Source organism: Typopeltis vanoorti, chromosome 9, assembly GCF_054136105.1.
Source record: "Typopeltis vanoorti isolate ZY-2024b chromosome 9, IOZ_Tvanoo_1.0, whole genome shotgun sequence".
Taxonomy (NCBI): Eukaryota; Metazoa; Arthropoda; class Arachnida; order Uropygi; family Thelyphonidae; genus Typopeltis; species Typopeltis vanoorti.
The window spans coordinates 104,491,124-104,513,241 of NC_143557.1; positions in this window are offsets into that span (position 1 = coordinate 104,491,124).

Consider the following 22,118-nt stretch of genomic DNA (forward strand, 5'->3'; position numbering starts at 1 on the left):
GATTGCGTCAACAAAATATTCGCAACCATGTTTGGGGGGAGGGAAGGCATAACTTATTTCTTGCAGCAACATAAAATACAGATTTAGGAATGATCAATAACAGAAATTCGTGTGATTATTTGAGTCAAAAATTACTTGTAATCTAAAATGTCCTTAGATTTAAAAATTGGAGAGCGTCAGACATTATTAATTTTTTAATACAGTTTTTTTATTTGACTACAGAGTAAAAAATAAAAAAGTTAAAAAATTGACAAAACGTCATCATTTCGTAGTATCCTGCAATAATAGATTATTAATAATAGCGCAGTATAAGCAAACCGTCTCTAATTAGTGATTGTTATTAACTGGCTAACAATATCAGAAATAATAATGACTCTCCATACAAGTCGCAACTGTGTCTCAACACAGTTGCGACTTTAGATGCACCGATGTCTCAAGTAAGCGAAGGCATTTATCGGATAAAAACTGGAATGTTTCTCACTTCTTAAGTAGCGTTTCTTAATTCTTTACTTTCAGAACTTCGAATTATCCACATTTGCAGCAGAATGGGTAGGTATGTGACTTCGATTCATCATCCTTAAATGCGTGCCATCTAAACACGGTTTAATTTTTAAATTTGGAAATGTGTGGATGGAATCTAATCATTAGATGGAAGGATAATCCACATTTGTTAAACGATTTCGTTAATAACTGAACTTTCTTAAAACAGAAGTGCTGGTTATATGCAAAACAACTTTCTAGAATATCTCCGAAGTTCACAAATTTAAATAACAGATTTCAAAGAAATTTATTTGTAATATTTTGGAAGTCAGAAAGGACTTTATGTAGAAATGGATTACCGCATTGCAATCTTACAATTTAATTTCTTTCTGAAATTATTATATGTCAATGGGACGATATGGTAATCTTCCAGTATGGTTTATTTATTTATTTATATGTTTTCCTTGGCAAGATTCATAAAATCAGTCAGAAGCCGATCGTGGTTTTGACAGCATATGTAGAGCTTTATTCAAAATACAGAAAATTCAGACTGATTCCCTAATCTCTTACAAAACTAAACATTACACTACGTATGAATTATTTTAAAAGACCATAATTAGTAATAATCTCGATACACAATACCTTAGGTCTGTGTCAAAGAAAAGGAGAGAAAAAAGAAAGTCACAGTTTTCTGTTTATAAGGGTGTGAAAGTAGAATAAATATATCTTTTATTTTACTTTAGTTATAAATGAAATATCATTCCAACTTCGATTACGTATGTTGCATCCCAGATGAGCATACGGTTTTCATATAACTCAATGTTCGATTAAATGAGTTGTGAGCTAATGAAAATTATTCTACTCCTCCATACACATGAAAAGTTAGAATTAGAAAAACTTAATGTGATTCATCATCAGACAGAGACTGAACTGCATTCACCTCGCATGAGTCATTTAAACATATAATTAGTAGAGTAAGTTTACTTTTATTAGATTTTAAATGATAAATATAAGAAAACTGGTAACACACACATAAACAGATTCTAAAAGAATTTATTTTGTGCTGTCAAAGCGACGGTAGATGATAATATACGATAAATATTGTGCTATTCAAATTGCTTTGTGAAACTGTGACCAAATAACAATATGAGTGTCACTCAACCAAGCAAAAGGGAAATGACAAATCCACCTAGTGAGGAAAAGTAAATTAAGAACTATGGAAAACAAACAACAACTTTTAAATGCAGTATACTGAAGGATTACTGAAGACAAAATTGTGAAATTGATGATCTGCTAAATGATATTATTAGGATCGAATAAGTTTTGGGTAAAACTGCGTAAAAAAAGATTCAACGCTAATTCGGTTGGATTAATTTGAATTTCCTGGAACTAAACAAGACTGTTGATATAGCATAAATATTTTACTTGCTAATTAATAATATTATTAATGGAAAAATTAATGGAAAAAGATTATTATTTAAAATTAATATAATTATTAATCAAAATACAATTGACAATTGACAATTGACATTTATGTCTTTAGGGGTGAAGCAAGATGCTTTTCATATTCCCCGCTATCTGTTGTGGTTGCAGTGAAGGTAAAATTTATGAGCAGAATGCTCGCCCTGATTGGGCATGGAGATTATGCATCACTAAAGGAGACCAATATAGCTTTTGGTCTTCTGTATTTGAATATGTCCGTTGGATCGTATGCTGTAGCTTGTTGAACCAAATCGTTGGGATGTGTGGACGTCTTTAGGAAAAACTTGGTGGCTAAGGATCGTAGAAAAGAGAAGATATAGGGAATATTTGTGTCTCTGTGGAGTTGAATGTTTCTAACATACCACGGAGCATTCAAAATCATTCTCAGGCACTTGTTCTGCACTCGCTGTATTTTGATGATGTTAGCATTAGAGGTGTGGCTCCAGGCCGGAGAGGCATAGGTGATTATAGGACGAATCGTCAACTGGTATAGCTGCAATTTGATTCCGTTGCTGAGCTTGCTATTTCTATTAATTAGCGGATAGATCTGTGCTATGACTTTAGATGCCTTTGTGCATGCAGACTTGGTGTGTTGATTGAAAGATAGCTTTTTGTCGAGAATTACACCCAGGTAATTTGTTTCTGACTGCCAGGGAATTTTAATATTGAATAGTAACTAATCTCCTACAGGAGACATTGGCCTTTTTGAGAAAAGAACGGCTGAGCTTTTCTGGGGGTTGACTTCCAATCTCCATTTAGAGAACCAACCCTCCAGCTTTAGAATGTTTTCTTGAAGCTTTCTGGTAATGAAAAGGGGTCTGAGAGATCTGGTTAGTATTGCCGTATCGTCTGCATATAGGGCCAAAATGGAAGTCATCGGATTGTGTGGGATGTCTGACATGTATACAGAGAACAGCAATGGAGCCAGCAGAGATCCCTGCGGCACTCCAGCAAAGATGTGGCGCTGGGAGGATGTAGAACCGTTGATTTTTACTTGCATTGATCTATTTTGAAGATATGAGTGGATTAAATGAACCATTTTAGGTGAAATGAATTTACAATTTTAATTGGACTAAAATTATCTTTAAAATATTTTAGGATGTAAATACTTTTATAAAACATATTGTAGAAAATTTTAATATATTTAAAATTTTTAAATTATTGCAAAACATTTTAAAAGTCCATTATGATTTCATTAATATAAATATAAATTTCATCATTTATGCTCTTACAAAAATCCAAATAACACAAAATGGCATCATCTAAATGCTTGAGACATTACCTATGCACAGTTTATGCATACTCTCAACCATTATGACAGCTTGTTAACCTCTGTATTTTTGTGATAATTCTTTATATGATTGATGTTGTAAGACAATTTTCATCTCATAATGAAGCCTTTGGCTCTTCATATAATTAGTAATCTCATAATTTTGTATTGTGGCTATCGATACTAATACGTTTATTATTAATATCTCGTAACGTTGCAACACTTTATATTGTATACTCTCACCACACACAAATTTGGCAAAAATACCACATTAGTACTAAAGTGAGTTAAAATTAAGTAATTGCCTTTTCTGCCGTAAAGATCACATACTGAAACTTTCTCGAGTCCCTTCAGGCTTCCATTGAAGCTTAATAGGGTCTCTCCCCAGATGATTAAATTCAACTCCTACCTAAAAACAATCCTATAATCAATGCCCACGGTGAGATTCTAACGAGCAGCCTAACTGAAATCATTAAAAGAACTTTTCTACTGAATATGACTAATGCAGTCTTATAAGGAGTTAGCATGGGTTTTCTCCTCCGATTTTCATCCCACGAAACAGAAAACCGGCAAGAAGAAGAAGAAGAAGAATACACGCAATTATTAAATATAATACACTTGTCTCATAGCAATAGCTGATTCATGGATTCAAAACAACCAGCCTTCTATATCTTCTTTGGTACTGAAAATGTATATAAGTTCCACCTTGTTCTTTCAGTAAATGTTCTTATTTTCGTTCTATCCATTCGGCGCAACCTTCTCGAAGCTCTTTTGTATTATTTAGATGGCAATCGGAATGCAGTTTGAGAAGTGATTTTCAACATCCTCTCAAATGTGAATTCTCCACTAAGTCTTTCGCTGCTCCTTATAACACGTGGAAAGACTTCACCCCAAGGATGAAGTTATTGTTCCAGCAATAATACCAGATTGCCAAAAATATGTCTTTGTCCAACATGTCTCTTCATTTACCATTTAAAAAATGCGTAATTTTTTAAGATACGAGATCTTAAACTTATGGTTCAGTGCAATAGAGTTAATAAGGAGTTATCATCTTTCATCTCTAACATAAATGCCCTGATTGGAAGTGAAGCAATCTTGATACGAAAGTCTATGTGTGTGTGTGTGTGTGTGTGTGTGTGTGTGTGTGTGTGTGTGTGTGTGTGTGTGTGTGTGTGTGTGTGTGTGTGTGTGTGTGTGTGCTTCATTCAGATGGATGCCACTTAATTAACATGCTTAAAAGAAAATTGCCTCCAAGTGTCGAATAAAAAATTAGTAATCACAAGTATCAGGCATGGAGGACAGGTTCAGCTAGAATACACTGCTTGAAAAAAGTCACCGAACACCCGCATAGACAAGGTGTATCATGGCATGTAACGAGCCACTTGTTTGTAGCCAGTATAAATTGGAGAAATGATGCAGCCAAGTCAACGCAACGTGAAATGATTGAGAGAAGAAAACTGACGCAGTTTGAAAGAGGCGTTGTGATAAGATGACATGTTTCAGGCCTATCTCTTTGGCAAATTGTTGACAAATTGGGCCATTCCAGGTCAAGAATAAGTGATACCATACTGAGATGGAAGCGACGGGAATAAACTGCAAGTACTACCCAGGGTAGACAGCCCACTACACTCACTGAATGTGACCGTAGGGTAGGTGCTACGATGTATAATTTAGATCAGCAATAAAGGTGTGCCAGAGATGATGATCCTCTGCCATTCTTTTCATCCCGTAATAAATCTTGTTTCCCTTCCATTTCTTTACATCATCAACCCAAGAAGTTTTTGTTCTACCAGGAGATTTTCTATCCTTTGTTTTCCCTCCAATATTTCTAGAGACGTTTTCTCTGCTGATTTTTTAATATGTATCGTGCTTTATAAGGATTCCAAGAGTTCTCTTTTGGTTTCCATTAACTTAAACATCTTCATTTTTCCCCTCCTAATAAAATTTGAGTGTTCTCCTATAGCAACACATCTCAAAGGTATGCAATAATTTGAATATGGATTTTGTATATGTCCATGTTTCCATCCATAGTTCAATGTGTATCATACACTGGATTTTATAATTCTTATTGTAGTCTGTTTACTTTTTCCAGAGAACATTAATAATTCATTAATTCAAAACGCTTCTGTTGCCTCAGCTTTTTGATTTTCCCCCCATAACTGTTGTTCCATCTTCTGTAACCACTACTCCTAAATAAGTCATAAAATTCTAATAAATCCCGTTGATATTCTTAAATTTGTGTTTTGTTTCTGTTTCTTGCTTATGGCCTTATACTTAGTTTTAGCAGTATTATCTGTATATAAATATGGTAAATGTAATGATTAATTTCTGTATACATGATTTATACGCTTAAAAGCACATCAAATGATGATATATTTGATGCCCATATGGAACACCGAAGTGATATGTTGGTTAATTTTGCTGTGTGTACGTTTTAATTGTATGTGTTCTGTTGAAGGTTTTACGCATGCGTTGATTGTGATGTAGTAATCGCAACAAATTACTTAGCGTTAGTAATAAAACGAATATTTATTCCTTAAGGATGCATTAACTTTAAAAAGAGCAGCTTTCTTTTTCTTCTTCTTCTTTTTTTTTCCTCTTTCATTCCATGAAGTCATTTATAGCAAAGAGTATGTTTTGTGATATATTAACGGCTCTTATTATTTTCTTCTTAGGCGAGTTAATACATTTTATAAGTGATATGCTTGCATTCCCTTTAGAAATCATTTTCCAGTCTGGAAATAACATTTCTTTTTTTCCCTTTTTTAAAGTGATTTTCGATTTAAATCCCAGATGTTCTATCTCCTCAGGAATGTATTTGATATGTTTGAATATATTCTTTATATATTTCATTATATTATATATTTAATATTCATTTACATAATAATATCAACATTATAATAGATTTAAGAAAATTAATTATATGTAATATGATGTTTATAATCGTTATACTGTAATAATTATGCACAGAGTTAGCATTTCTATTTCCATCACTAACCAAAATAACTCCGCTACTTCCGTGTTTTCTCGTCGCTAGATGGCGATACTGTAAATAATCGTGGGAACTTGTGATTTGCCATAGCTACGCACAAACACTGGCGTCTTTAGCGTAAAGGATTAGAAGTACTGTACACAAAAACGCTGTCATTTTATCACTCGTTCTTCTAACTTTCTTTTAATTACTAATTAGAACATGCTATATATTTTATGAAATGGGCCTTTAATTTTCTTGTTCTTTTTCCACTTAAATCAGGTGAAATTTCCCAATACTGTATTTTCTGATTCTGTCCATTCAGAACGGGCTTCTTTGTAACATTTCATTCTTTAACAGATTTCTCACATTACTGAATGGTTGCAATCGTATTGAAGAAAATCTGGATTATTCTAAAAAAAAAAAAAATAATAATAATAAACGTAAATAAATAAAGTTCATGCTGGGTGAAAGAGGATCGGATGACCATCGGTAGTCATTAATCCGTGAGATTTTGGGAACTATTTTAGTTAAGCATATGCTCATTGTTTTGAAAGAAAAAAAAAACCTTAAGTATATTATAAGAATTTCATAAAAGAATTGGTGACGAAACGATGATGATATATTTAAAACGATTTTTAAGAATTACATCAAATTGCTCTGTTCGGGAAAAAAAAATGCGATTTCATTTTATTTTCATTTATTTCTCGATTTCATGTTCAACTCAGCGGGCTCGAAAAAATTGCCCTTTACATTTTCTCCCTTTCTCAAATATTATAATTTCCGTATTCTAAGTCCTAGAATAAGACGCCTGCAGAGAGTGCACGACTTTTGGATCAAATATTCAGGTCACCAATAATTCTTTTATTTTTTCGGAGTTTACCTTTGTATGTTTACAAGTTATATTTTAATATAAATGTAAATTATACTGAAATTAGTCTGTTCATTGCCAGAATGATCAGAATTAATAATGAAATGGGTGTTATTTAATAGTGAAAACCAGCAGAATGTATTACGTCGCTAACTAAATAAAATAATAAAAAAAAATTGGCCACCACACGAAATTCCAATTTTCAGCTTGGCAATGAAGGTGTTAAAAAGAGAAAGAACTAATCACACTTTTGGGATCGAGGATATTTCGTGAATCTCTTTGATAACACTGATTTAATTTATGGTACTATTTGTTTTATAAGTACGCGCGAAAGATGGAGATATTTAGAATAAGGAAATCGTGTATATTTCATTAAATATTTCATTAAAGGGTACTGCAGATCGGGGACTGTTTAGTTCAGTGATTAGATACAGTTCTATGAAACTTCGTGTCCCTCCCTTACATGCTGCATCAGGTAATTATCGCTCAGCAGGTGCATAAATTCTGTTTTCTTGCTTCCTTTGGCCCATTCCTTCTCCCAATATATATCCACATCCCCATAATAATTACTCGACTTGCACTCATCATGCTGATATGCTAGTACATGTTATCTACTCGCACATTCTCGTGTATACCCACTGAATTATGCCAACAACCAATTGTGTGTTTGGTCTTGTTGTTCGCTGTTATTAGCAAAACCTCCTTCTCCATCTTGTTTTTTCTGTCCTCTCTGAAAATACTCTATCGTTTCCATTCTATTCCTATGACTATGTCGTTTTCGGTCAACCAATCCTCACTGATTCCTATAACTTTTGGCCAAGATTGGCCAACCAATGCCAATGCCTAAAACTGCTCACCTTTATTTCTGGTCAGTGTACATAAACTGCAACATCTCTTATTCTCACAACCTTCTTTACACCTTGTGTTAGTTATCCTAATAAAATTAAGAACCTGGGTGGCTGCACTTGGCATCATGTGATCACTCTCCCACATACTAATCTCAAGGTTTCATGGACCACTGCTAACCTGCACCCCCCCCCCCCCCTAAACATTTTGCTCTTTCTGACAGTGCACTTCCAAACTGTCAGGGAACAACACTTTCTCAATACGTTTGACCGCAAATCCATTCAAATGGAGCTATCCGCATTGTATAAATCCTTCCTTCTTTCAAAGTTATTTCACACATCCACAAAGCCCACACTATTCCTGATGCGCAATCTGCCATTTTGACTCATTCCAGATCATTACTTTTTTTCTCTGTTAGCCTTTACAACACTATAGCAACGGATTCACAACTTTTACTTCATCGCTCTTCTCTTTTATATGCACTAGCAACTCTTTTCTGTCTTCTTGCATACCATTCTTGTTACCTTCTTAGTCATTTCTCCCATCCAAAATGAACATGTCTTTCACCTTCACGCTCTGAATCCTTATCTCATCACTACCATTCGTAATCTTAGCACCAGGAAAACACGATTTCTTCACAACTCTCCTCAAACACTCTTCTTATTAATGAATTGCCATACAAAACCCAATATTTCATTCCCTTTCTGTCGCTTGTTTGTTATACCATCCTCCAGGTGTTTCTTCATCACTGAATCTGACGATTATTTCTTTGAAGAACTCTATGTATGTGGACTATCTCTCATCTACCATCTATCCATTCTCTACAATTTCCAACGCTTCATTCTTAGTCATTTAGCACCAAATATTTTAAGAAATATATGGAAAACTGCAATCGGTAAGTTTTGAATTATATTTATTTTATATATCAATTTAAGCAAATTACAAAATGCTAAAAATGTTAATCTTGTAAATTTCCTTAGGCCATTAACGATACCAATCGCTTTAGTGGATTACAGCCTCTACAGATTACAACCTCATATCGCTGCACAGATTGAATTAAAACAGAAAAGTGCAATACTTCTTCTTGTCTTCAAGTATTTGAAGGCAGTACTATATATGTAAAACTACAACTAGTAAGATTTGAGTAATATTTATACGATGGTGGTCTGACAAGGTCTCGGTCTCTACCATACATGGCAACACTATCAGCAAGAGTTTGTTTCTAAGTTCGCACATATGTCATACCCATCCATGTGAAATTGCAAGTCATTCTATCAAGTAGTTTGATTTATACAGCTGTCTGAAGCAAAAGTGTTGTATGTATGAAATGGATAAAATTGAGTATAGTGCGGTTAACAAAATCTTTATAAAAGAAGGTTTAACGCCAAAAGAAATTCATTCGAAATTCATGAAAGTTTATTGGCACTCTTCTCCTTCGTTTGCGACAATTAATAAATGGGCTGCCGAGTTTAAACGTGGCCGTACTAGCCTTGAAGATGATCCACGTGAAGGACGTCCAAAAAGTGTAACAACACCAGAAATCGTTGATCAAGTTCACGATATGGTATTGGATGACCGGCGAGTCACAGTGCGTAAAATTGCTTAGATTATGGGTATTTCAAAAGAACGTGTAGGATATGTTTCGCATGAATAATTGCAAATGAAAAAGCTTTGCGCAAGATGGGTGCCGCTGTTCAGTATCAAAGATTTCCATCAGCAGGAAAGGTCATGGCATCAATATTTTGGGATGCTAAAGGCATTTTGTTTATTAATTATCTTGAAAATGGTAAAATAATAACGGAGAAATATTACATTGATCTTTTAACCAGACTACACGAAAACATTCGTGAGAAAATACCCGGTTTGGAGAAGAAAAAAAAACCATCTTTCATCAGGACAATACACCTGCCCAAAGGTGTATTGACAATAGGAAATTAAGGGATTTGCTCTATAAATTGTTGGAACATCCACCCTATTCTCCAGATATGACAGCCTCTGACTTCTGTCTCTTCCCAAAACTAAAACTCTTCCTCGCTGGTCAGCGTTTTTCTTCGAATCAAAAGGTGATTGCAGCTGTAGAGGGCTTTGGGATTATGGCGATGGAGCATCACTGGAATAAATGTATTAGTCTTTAGGGAGATTATGTTAAAAAATGAAAATAATTTTGAAATTATAAATTCGGTTTTTCATTGTTAGGCCGAGAACATTTCAGACCACTCTCGTATATACTGTATATATATATATATATATATTATATCTTCTACTTCTTCTCTTCCGTCTAAGACGGGTTGAATCTTCTATTGAGCAGGATCTTCCAGCCTTCTCTATTCCTTGCTTTTCAATAAATTCATTATAAGTTCTACATTCTGAAATGTTCTTTACTGATTTCAGCCAGGTGATTCTTGGTCTTCCGGGTCTTCTTTCGGTTGTAAAAGTATTTATTAGGATGTTAGATATTCTGTCTGCGTTTATGCGTACAGCGTGGCCGACCATTTCAGTTGTTGTTTTCTAATTTTTTCCAACATTGTTTTCTATTATGATGATTCTTGTCGAACTGTGCAATTTGTTTTCTTTTCTATCCAACTTGTTTTATTTATTTTTTTAAACATTTCATTTCAAACGCTAACTGTTCCCCCCCCCCCCTCGTTTCTTAATTGCCCATACTTCTGCCTCATAGATAACTGTTGGTGTGATTATTGATTCATATAGTTAGATTTTGACTTATTTAGATATCATAGTTGTTTTCCAGATTTTGTGTAATTTTCCCGTGGTAGTCCATTCTATCGCTATTCTGTTTTTGATTGTTTCGAGTGCATCTATTATTTCTGTTAGTTTTGATCCAAGATATATGCAGTTATCTACTTGTTCTATTTGTTCTCCATTTAGGGTGACTGAGATGTTAATTTTTTCTCCCCTATTTTCATCACTTTTTTTCTTTTGTTCATTTATTACCATGTCATATATTTTACACGTTTCGTTTAGTTTGTTTATCAACCTTTGTAGTTTAATTGGGGTTCTTTCAATAAGAACAAGATTTTCTGCATATTTGCTATTATTTATATTTAGTCCATTGATATTGATTCGAGGCTCATTATCTATTGAATCCTTACAACTTCTAGATATAGGTTGAATAGGCATGAGGTAATGGACATCCATGCTTTACTCATTTTTGGATCTCTATGGGTACTGTTGTGAGTTTGTCCTTTTTAATTATTGCATTTTTCTTAGAGTAATATTTTATCAAAATCTGTATTATATATTTATCTCTTGCTTTTTCTAGTGGAATTGTATGAATAATTTCTCTATCAATGCTATCAAAAGCTTGTTTAAAGTCCATAAACAAACATATAGCTCTTTGTGTGATTCTCAGCTGAGCTCTGCTGGTTGGTACAATGTGAAAATCTAGTATATTGTTGAATAGTTTCCTCGAAAACCAGTTTATTCTGTGCCTATTAGTTCTTCATAGGTGCTTTTTAATCTATGTTTATAATTCTTACGAATATTTTATAAGTCTGAGAGAGTAAATTGCTTGGTCTATAATTTCTGCAATCTCTTTTGTCTCCTTTCTTGTATATTGGGATAATCTTTTCAGTTCTCCAGTCATTTGGTATCTCTCCTGTTTGTACTTTGTTCAATAGGATTGTTATATGCTCTATTGATGTGCTTGCTTTCTTCATATGAATACAGTTCAGTAGGGATAGTATCAATACCTGGTGCTTTATTGTTTTTCATTTGTTATATTGCGTATCTAACTTGTTAGTTTAAGATTATGAGTAATCGTTATTTTCCTCTGTTGGCATTGTTGTTTTATTTCATTGATGGAAGATAATCTTAAAATGGCTCGTACAGGTTTTCCATATCTCTTCGATATCACCGGTTTTAGCCATCTTGTTGTTTATCATTGGTACTACTTTGGATGAGAATTCTTTTATAATTTCTCTTGTAGTGTCATGGAAAACTCTCAGGCGGTATTGTTGGTATGCTTCTTGGCATTTTTTAGCTTTTTCTTCTAGCCATTTTTCTTTGGCTTTTTTTTGCAAAGGTTATCAACTTTAGGTTTAGTGCTCTGGATTTTTCTTTATTCTCTTCCTTGTTTTGTTGGTTTACAAGTTTCTTGGTCTGTCTTTTTTCTTCTATTGTGGTTAGGATTTCTTGGGTTATCCACTGATGTTTATTTTGGGTTTGGTACCTAGGACATCTTTTGCAATTTTTTTTTCTGCTTCCCTATATTTTCCGCTGTTCTGAGATATGGAGGGTTTTAATCTAAGGCGAATCTGTTCTAAAATTGACTTCTGATTGAACTGTCCTTTAGTTTTCTTAGACTGAATCTTTCTTCTTTACTGAAATTATTTTCCTGTTAAATTTCATTTTCACTTCAGCAGTTAATATTTCATGGTCAATGTCAAAATCGAAACTTCTTAATAAACTTCTTAATATGATGACTTAATCTATGCAGTTCCTTATGTTACCATCTGGGGATTACCATGTGTATTTATAAATAGGGCGTTGACAGAACAACGTGTTTGCAATCGTTAGGTCTCTGGAGATTTTGGACTTAGCAAAATTAGCAATCAATGACTCTACTACTGAACAATTTGCTTTACAGAAATGGAGTAATTGTTCTCCTCTTTCGTTGAGCTCTCCGTATCCAAATTGTCCCATGACATCTTTTTTGTCTATACAGTAAACTGTCTTATTATAGCGTTAAAACCGCACATCACTGTCATCAGTTCTCTCTATAAGGCAACATCAACCGATATTTCCTCATAGAAAGTTTTTATTTCTTCCTCTGGATGGTTACTGTCTGGTGCATATATATGGATTCTTTTAATTATTTGACCTCTTTCTTTAGCTTGAAATTTGGCAGTGATTTTTCTTGCAGACACTGGTTTTATTTCAATTACTGAGTGTGTAAGTTTCTTCTCAATTAATAATGCAGCTACTTCTCTGTGTATGTTATCTTTTCTTCCTGAGATGTATAATCTTCCTTCTGGTAAATCCATAAATACCTCTCCGAACCAATGTGTCTCTGACAGACCGAAAATATTCTATTTCAATCTTTTAAAATTTTCCTGGACTAATTGGAATTTTCCAGGTGAGTATAATGATCTTATGTTGCGGTTGACTGCATACTTCATGTCTTTTGCTGACCACATGATTTATTAGCTATTCTATGTGGTCTTTCAGTAGTCGAGTCAGCTGTCCCGCTCGCAGTAGGATATATTACATATATTATAATTATTATTAGATTATATTATAATCTGATATAATTGATAACGTAACCTGAGCAAATATTGCTCAGATCCCTGGAGATATTAGATTCAACAATATTAGCAATCAATATCCTTATATAATCCTTATATATAGTCCTTATAAGGACTGGCTTAAAGGGGCGAAACAAGAATGCTTTTCATCTTCCCCGTTATCTGTAGAGGACAGTGTAGGGATAAGGTGCTATTGAGCTATTAAAACTCTGATCATGGCAGGAGAGTAACAGCAATAGCCGAGACTCTGTTAGAACTTCATTGGCTACAGCATTGCCATCCATTACCCTCCAAGTATTAATCAACAAAACCAGGCTATTCCAGCAATCAATGAATCTACTACTGAACAATTTGAAGGAAGCATATGTAAAACTACAATTGGTAAGATTAGATTTGAATATTATTTGTTTTATAAAATTGTTTAAAGAATTCCGAAATATTAATTATATTTTAATCTTATAAATGGTTATAAGAGTTTTATATACCTTTAAATATTAATAATGTTGATCTACATTATGACTTGTAATCCTGGTTCTCAAACCTTTTTTGGATATTGTTTGCATTATATATATATATATATATATATATATATATATATATATATATATATATATATATATATATATATATATATATATATATATATATATATATATATATATATATATTCTATATATATATATATAGAATTTTCCTTAAATTATTATTATTATTATTATTATTATTATTAAAACCCTTCAGTAATTTGAATGTCTCAATCATATCACCCCTCCTTCGCCTATCGTCCAATCTCTGCAACCCACAAATCTTCAACCTATTCTCATAAGGTTCATTCCACAGACCTGCTATCATCTTGGTCACTCGTCTCTGGATCCTCTCCACTTCCTCCCCATCACGAAGAAACCCTGGTGCCCATAACTGGGCACGTAGTCCAGATGGGGTCTTATCAAGGCTCGATACAGAGGAACAACAACTTGTTTGTCTCTGCATGTTAAAGTATTTTTCAGAAGCCAAGTGATTTGATGAGCTGATTTAGCCACTTTTGCAATGTGCCCCCTAAACTCCAATTCCCTATCCACCAACACTTGCAAATCCCTGGCCTCAACAATCTCCTGGAGTACGGTTCCACCAATGTGATATACTGCTGCTATTCTTTTCACCCCAAAGTGCATAACCTTACACTTTGCCACATTAAATTGACATACATTTTTCCTAGCCCAGTCCTCCAAACTATCCTAATCATCCTGTAAAATTTTGACATCCTGTGCACTCACAATTTCTCTACCTAACTTTGCATCATCAGCAAACAAGTGAATACTTCCTCTCAAATCCTTTCCTATATCATTGATGAACAAATTGAAAAGCAGTGGTCCAAGAACAGAGCCCTGCGGCAAACCACTAGTCACAAGCCGTCTTTTAGACTCCACTCCTGAATAAACCACTCTCTGGTATCTCTCCTTCAACCACCCTCCTATCCATCTCACCAATCCTATATCTATCCCCATCCTCAAGTTTACTGATTAGGGTTCCATGTGGTATCCTGTCAAAGGCCTTGGCAAGGTCCAGTGGTATCACTGTAAACCCACTACCCCTATCCATTTCAGCCGTCTCTGTGTTATAAAACGTAAGCAAGTTACTGAGGCATGATCTACCCTTCACAAAACCATGTTGTCCCCCATACATTATCCCATTTTCATCTATCCAATCCTGTATTCTTTTCTTGACTAATTTCTCTAAGACCTTGACAATGATTCCTGATATGCTAATCAGTCGGTAATTTAAAACAGCAGTCTTGGAACCACCTTTATGCAGTGGAACTATTTTCCCCTCGTTCCACTCCCTCGGGACTAACGCAGACCCGAGACTTAAATTAAACAAAATGGTCAAGGGTACTAACAATTCTTTAGCTGCTTCTCGTACGACACGAGCTGGTATACCATCCAATCCCACGGATGTATTGACATTGAGGTTATGCAATAGACTACTCACCTCCACTTCATTCACCACAATTCCCGTATAATCTACTGGTTTATTCGTTTCTGCAATGTCACCACCTGGTTGATATATACTTGCAAAGTGCTCACCAAGTAACTCAACTATATCAATTGATTCAGTTACCTCCCTACCATCGGCATTCTTTAAAATCATTCTGCCATGTACATTTTCCCTTTTACTTGCTACATATCTACAAAACTGTTTAGGATTCTCTTTAGCCTGCATGGCCAATGTTCTTTCGTAATCCTTTTTTGCTTTTCTTACCACACTCGTTACCCTTCTGGCTTGCGCTTTATACCGTTCATGTGCCTGCCGGTCACCTTTCTCCTTAAATTCCCTCCATAGTTGTTTCTTTTTTTGCAGCTCAAGCTTAATGGTGTTATTCATCCATTTAACCCTTGCTTGATTTATTATTCGGACTCTAGGTATACAGTCAGCCATTGCTTCATACAAACACTTCTTAACTGCCTCCCTTGCACTATCAACTTCTAGTCCTTGCAGTTGTACATGCCATGGCACTGAACCAATCAAACTCCTAAGCTTGTCATACTTTCCAGCCCGATAATTCCACATATACCCTGTCTTTATTGAAAATTCCACACCTTTAGCCACTTCCCAAGTCAAGACCCTACGATCACTCTCACCAATTGGTAGCAATGTGGTCATATTTGTTACAGCCAAATCCTCAGATGTAATTACTAGGTCAAGCACTCTCTGACCCCTAGTATTTTCCATTACATGCTGTCGCAGATAGTTATCACTTAATAACCGCATAAAATCCAATTCCTTCCTCCCGTGTGTCCTCTCCTCACTCCAATAAATGCGACCATAGTTGAAATCTCCCATAATAATCACCCTCCTTCCACTCATTTCTTCTATTTGCTTGTGATTACTGTCACCACCATCTTTTCCATCACCTGGTCTATAGCAGCACCCAATTGTATATTTAGTTCTGCTATCCACAATGTCACACCAAATGGCCTCAAATATGCTCTTTTCTCTATCCTGCAATTCAACTTCTATTCTCCTTGGCTGCAGCTCATCAGCTATCATCAACAATACCCCTCCCCCATTTTATTCTCCGTGTCATTCCTGAACACACTATACCCATCACATTCAATCCCACTAGCTATATCACCTACAGTCAGCCATGATTCACTAATACCAATAACCTGTGGTCTTGAAGTGCCAACCATGGCCAAAAACTCTTCCTTCTTGTTCCTAATACTCCTAGCATTAGTGTACATGAATTTAAGACCCCCATTAGCCCCAACCCTATTTTGATGCCTTATATTAACTATCCCACTCTTATTTGTTGTCCTTATTCGCTCGGCGATATTATATTCATTCATACATTCAACTGCCTCCCTAAGGACTGTATATCTACCCTCCCCCCTTAATAAACATAGTTTCCCTGAATTTGCATATCCACTACATTCAGCAACACTTTCTCGAGTCTCCTTACACCATAACCATTCAAATGCAAGCCATCCATCTTATATAGATCCTTTCGCCCATCGAACTCACTCCACACATCCACAAATTCCACACCACTCGTCATACAACCCACGCATAAAGTCATTCGCAATTATGGCCCTACTTTTAAACATTTCACTGTCATACCGTGGCAAAAGACTAATCATTCTAACTCTCTCACTCTTTTCTTTTACTACCTCAAACAATTCATTCAGGTCTTCTATCATTTCCATTTTATCTCCTTTCAAATCATTCGTACCTGCCACAACACTCATTTCTTTCACCCTTTCCTTTTGCTCTCTAATAGACTCAGTTACATCCTTTATGGTCGCACCAGGTTGGTACGATTTTGTCAAATCCTCTACTAACACACCTCGTACTAACGAGTCTCCATACAGCACTCTATCCTTCATTTTGTTCATGTTCACACTCATACGCCTATTTTTCCTGTCATACTTTTTATTATTGGCTGGTTCAATTAGTCGACTTTTGCTCATACGCTCTAGCTGCTGTTTTGCCCTTTGTATCGCACCATTCAACAAGGCGATCTCACTCATTGCATCTATCTCATCTTTTTTATTCTCTGTAAAACCATTAATACTATCATTCACACTCTCACAATTCTCTGATACAACCTCACCGTTTCTTGTCATATCCCTATTTTCTTTATTCTGAAGTTGACAAAAATATCACACTCATGATCCGAAATACACTCCAATTCCTCATTCTCCCTACATTTTCTACACACATTCACTTCTTTATTATCATCGAACCACACTCTGACCGCACTCCGCAAAGCGTACATTTCGCAGATAGTACACTGAATCATCTCCTTTACATTACTGTTCTTGAAAGAAGATGGCGAACCATCATTACTGGCCGCCATTTTCCTTCGTACTGAGCCATACTTATTAGTAACGTATTTTATCAAATTATAAATTATAAACACCAAAAACACACAAAAAGACGCACTAAGATACGCAAGGCAAACAAAACTATGCAATATTAAAGTAAATTTATCAACGATAACTGAAAATAATGCTTATCTTATCAGGAGCTTTCACGAACACTACACACTACGAATCCCTCTAGCGGCGACTTCCCGACAGATTATGTTATAAAACACTTTAGCACACTAACTACACTAATAAGACTACAATATACTAAATATACTATACTAAATATAATATATTAAAATTACACAATTAAATCTAACAAAATATTTAATAAATCAACAAAAATCACAAATCTTTCTGGAGCTCTCCGACAGTACGTCTCTTTACCAACTAGCCTCGACACCAACCCCTTTTTAAATAATTTCATTTTTTTAAATAATTTTGAAATAATTTCATTATACTTTAAAAATAAATTTTATAAAAATGATAATCAAATCTATATATATATATATATATATATATATATATATATATATATATATATATATATATATATATATATAAAATTTATTTTTAAAGTATGATGAAATTATTTAAACAAAATTCTAAATAATTTAAGACGAGTTTTATAAAAAGTTTAAGAAAACTTTGGAAATATTACATTTCATTTATGCGGTGTTTATTATTGTTGTTGCTGATTTAAAAAAATAAAAACCTATTACGAAAAGAAACACTTTCGTGCGATGGACAACTCGTATTCAAAATTCAAGATATTTTTAATGATTTCTTCAATAAGAATGAAAAAAAAAATCCACAATCTTTTTTCTTACACTGAGAACAGAAATTCCGAAAGAGAGAGAGAGATAGAGAGAGTTTGTATTATTTAAAAGATATAGCGATGTGTTAACTCTAAACCATGCAAATTTATTAAATTGGACTTTTGTGCTTATTTTGAATTTGTGTTTTCAATCGTTATTTTAGCATTACGTTTTCTCAGCATACACTTGACATAATCCAGGTCTCATGACTTATTATCAACAAATAAAGCGAAAAGTGCTTTTAAACGTTTTTCCGAAGTAAACAAAGCGATCTGAATTCTTCATCAATCAGAGACACGTACGGAGTCTTGTGGGGTAGGGGGGGGGGAGGCCTGCTTAATTTCGGAACTTGATGTCAATGGAGAAGGATTAAAACAAGAATACAGTTTTGAAAGTTTATTTTTCACTTGGTTACACTATAATAAGTTTAGTTTAATCCTTTATCCAAGTGCGAGCAAACAAAGTTTGCGCCTGAAAGTTGCTTCAGGACTGGGGTAAGGTAGTACAACACCAGACAACTCGTTGCAAAGGTGGAGAAAGATCTCATCACTCCTATCTCAGTATCTCCCATAATGCAAAGCACATCTCCTTGCGGATATGTGTAATGTTATGCATTAAGGCAAGGGCCGTTACCCATACCGGTTTCCACCTTATGAATAAGTAAAGCCGTCTCTAAAAATTCGGACGATCCCTAGGCCACTCAATTGTGGACAAAAGACCGTCCCTCTCAGCATTGGCTCCACTCAGTGATGGCCTTCCACCCTCCACCACCACCGAGCAGAACGGCTCATATTCCGAAGAAAGGCATTCACCGACAAAGCCCCTCACCTGGCCGGGCCGGAAAACACTTTCCCCGGACAGTCAAATTACTCCCTTAAGGCAGCAGAAAAATTACTACCTTAAGAGAGCGAACTCATAATAGCCCCCCCCCCACCGGTTTCAGCCCTTTTTGAGGCTTCATCAGTGATGAGCTAGACTGGTTTCGTGAAGACACCAAGACAGAAGCAATGAGAGGGCATCCCAACCTATAGGAGTTGCCAAAGGGTGTACACCTTATTATTAAATTACTCCGGATTCAGAGAAAGATGTTGAAAGTGCTTCTGCCTTGGTGTCTTCACTACTGGGCCTGGCTCCCACTGACGGGACCTCAATAAAGGTCGAAACCGGTATGGGTAGTGGCCCTTGCCTTAATGCATAGCATTACACATATCCGCAAGAAGATGTGCTTTGCATTATGGGAGATACTGAGATAGGAGTGGTGAGATCTTTCTCCACCTTTGCAAGGAGTCTCCCTGGTGTTGCACTACCTTACCCCAGTCCTGAAGATACTTTCAGGCGCAAACTTTGTTTGCTCACACTTGGATAAAGGATTAAACTAAACTTATTAAAGAATATAGTTTCTTAGGAAGAGTAATCTTCTTTCCTTTCCACCGATATGATTTGCTAAATCAAAATGTTTTCCTCACCATTCAGTTGATTATTATATTGAGCACGCACTTGATATTTATGGTGAACTGAATAAGCTTTCCGCATTTTTAATGTCGAATAAGGTAAAAAGATCGCTTTTATAGATGCTGTAATGAAATAGCGTTCTCTTCCTTCTTTATCCAGGACAATGTGTTACGTGTTTCTTGCGACCTTCTGTCAGAAAGACATCAGAAGAATCTTGAACATCCTGGTTACCATAAAAGATTATGACTCCCAACGATAACGTACTGGTTATGTGCTCGTGAAGTAAGGCCACCTCTTTAGCATGTACAGAATTCATTACATTCTGCTAGCGTCCATCCTGCAGCATGGGAGCGATTCGTATGCAATCGATTCCAAAAAAAAAAAAAAAAGTCTACGATCTAACTTTTGTAAATGGCAGACGGGTATCAAAGATCTTAATGCATGTTTAATATTCTTCCTCAAACAACTCAATCCATCTTTGAGGGAAGAGATTTCCATAGAGAGAGAGATAATGAAAATGAGCTCTACAAAGAAACTTCTCTTAACATTTATTTGGACATTTTAAATCTATATTGAAAGTTTGCTCGTGTTTCTGTTGTCTAAGTCTATTAAACAACGTCTACTCTGCCTGCTACAATGATTGTAGTAGGCAGAGTAGTCTTTGCTGATCACTTCTAATATCAATTTTTCATGTGATTAAATTTATATTAAAGAATAATAGGTTGTAATGAACTTACTAAATTCCAAATGAAGGAATTTTGAAACTTCTTTCGAGGCCACAGTTGTAGCATTTAAAAATATTATTTTGGTTAATTTATTTACTAATTTGTCATTAACTTAGAGCATGTTTAAAGGGTTTTCGTTTTCCCTCTGTTTTATGTGCATTTTCCCATAATTTTAAAGCCGATTCTGCTTACTTCTATTATTATTATTATTATTATAACGAATATCTCCACGGAGTCAGAAGAAATACATATCATATCTTCTTTAACTCATTCACAGACGAAGCAATCACAACCAACTCTTTCAACGCGTTCTACCCATTCACCAGCCTCCAAGTAAAAGAAATCTAGTCATAAACACCCTTGTTTACCACACCACTTTTACATAATTTCCGGGGATGACTCTCCTTCTACTGATTTTATTTCACTTATTTTAATTAACTGCGATATATTTGTAGTTATTGTAAATTTAACTTCTCCAAAATATGTTATTTCATTTGTATGTTATTAAGAATGTTCTCCTCTGACAATGTACTGTGTGATACTGTGAAACCACATCTTGAAATATGATTAGTTTTGTACTACATTTTGATTAATAACCCTGTTTATCAAGCCTTAATATTCTGTTTCCTTTCCTCTATTATGTTCATTCTCATATAATCTTTTATATCCGAAGTAAGAACTGAATTTTTATTAAGACTATTGTTTCATTACGAAAGGCTAATTTATTTCTTAGTGGTTTATTTTATTATACTTGACAAAGGAGGTCGATCTTTGTAGGCTACCTATCCTGATAATGCCATTGGGTCAAAAGGAATTTCTTTACTTTAATGGTTATTTAGAGTTATCTAGTACACACACACACACACACACACACACACACACACACACACACACACACACACACACACACACACACACACACACACACACACACACACACACACACACCATAGACGTTTCTCAGTTTATTTAGCATGTACATTATACAGTACAATCGAAGTGCTTTATATGTACAACTCTGTTTTTTTTTTCCCCCAGAAACTCGGATTCTTCATCGAGCGTACAGGAAAATCGGCGACGAGAACTCACCCGATTTATTAAAAAAATAAAATAAATATTGCTGTTTTTATTGTGGGTGTGATGAATAAATAATGTTAATAGTAGTAGTGGTGTCATTATGTGTAGTTGGAGAATTAAGTAGTAGAGAAGACGCTGAGATGTGTGTAGCACAGTAGAATACAGCGCCCTCCCGCGATGATTAATTGGGCTAATTTTAGGTCTCACATAATAATAAACATAACGCACAAAATTCACAAGGGTGGTACAAAGATTGATGTGCCTAAGAATCAACACTGATGATGATTCTAAACCATGATGGTTACAACATGGGAATTTTGAACTTTCTTAAAGGTTTTGAGAGGATTAAGCATTGATGGCAGTTACATAAGTTTAGGATATGGAATTGGAATAAAAATTGCCGTTTTAGATAAGGTGATGGCTCTGTGACGGATATCAAAAAGAGGTGTAGGAGGAATGTGAGTTTCAAGATTTCAGGTGACCACCGGTGCACTC